At 60.2% G+C, this 1,042-nt stretch overlaps 1 long non-coding RNA gene across 1 annotated transcript in view; it reads left to right on the top strand.

The window, feature by feature from the left end:
• Positions 1-478: 478 nt before the first annotated feature.
• Positions 479-1,042, top strand: part of LOC145716753 (uncharacterized) — a 17,559-nt gene continuing 16,995 nt past the window's right edge. Inside the window, exon 1 of the long non-coding RNA XR_014139616.1 lies at positions 479-654. This is a non-coding gene — a long non-coding RNA (uncharacterized LOC145716753). The remainder of the gene's footprint in view (positions 655-1,042) is intronic.

Raw genomic sequence — 1,042 nt, 5'->3', positions numbered from 1 at the left:
CCCCCCCCACCCGCCCCCGTCTGGGGCTTCTCGATGTGAGGGGCAGGTGCTGGCCTCCAGGGCACAGCTGCTCTGCGGTGCTGGGGCTGGGGCGACAGGTGGCTGACTGGGGCACCCTGGGAGGGGATGGGAGTTGGGGGCCCGAGGAGGAACGGTCCTAGCCTCTGGCCTGGAGTCTTCAGGCTCCCTCCCCTCTCCTCCTTGCCCTAAACAGAAAGGAGCTGGGATGGCTTTATAAAGAAGGGCAAAAGCCTGGGGGCCGCCGGCGCTGTCCCAAGCTGGGCAGCAGGGGCCGGGGGTTCCTTGAAGCTGGCTCTGCAGCCCGAGTCTGGGGTTGTCGCTCAGCCGCCACATTCCGGTTCTGTGACCTTGGGCAAGTGACAGCCTGGCTGCCTCCGCGTGCCAGTGCGGTCTGTAATCTACAGCATAATAATAGAACTCAGTCCGAGCCTGAAAGAAGGCGGAGTTAACAGTGTCAAGTTCTCAGAACAATGCTGGCACATCCTGAGTGCCCGGGAAATGTGAGCGCTGATTAGCGTTCGCCTCTTTCCCGCACAGGGCCCGAGGCCTCGGCGGCGCGGCTCCCACGGCCGGACGGCTGGCATCTGCCAACAGGGAACATTTCGCCTGTCTTTTAAGTTCCTGCGGGTGCAGGTAGGTCCTGCCCTCGTCGGAAAGGCTTCTGTTCCCAGGATGTCTCCAGCGGGAGGAAGGGATGCCTGGAGCATTCCTTTTCAGCCCCCTTGGTGTCCTGTGACCCCAGAGACACATGGATGAGGGTAGGGCAGGGGGATGGGTTCGGTCTTCTGCCTCTGTAAGACGGAGCTCAGTGTATGGCTGAGCACAAGCAGATTGGCTGGGAATCGTGTATCAGCCGAGAGCAGGCCTGGAGTGTGTGTGTGTGTGTGTGTGTGTGTAGAGAGAGAAAGAGAACTTGCCTGGAGTGTGTGTGTGTGTGTGTAGAGAGAGAAAGAGAACTTGCCTGGAGTGTGTGTGTGTGTGTGTGTAGAGAGAAAGAGAACTTGCCTGGAGTGTGTGTGTG

Source organism: Leptonychotes weddellii, chromosome 13, assembly GCF_054177405.1.
Source record: "Leptonychotes weddellii isolate Sample4059 chromosome 13, ASM5417740v2, whole genome shotgun sequence".
Lineage (NCBI taxonomy): Eukaryota > Metazoa > Chordata > Mammalia > Carnivora > Phocidae > Leptonychotes > Leptonychotes weddellii.
The sequence above is the reverse complement of the archived record's forward strand: the minus strand, read 5'-3'. Positions and strand labels throughout refer to the sequence as shown.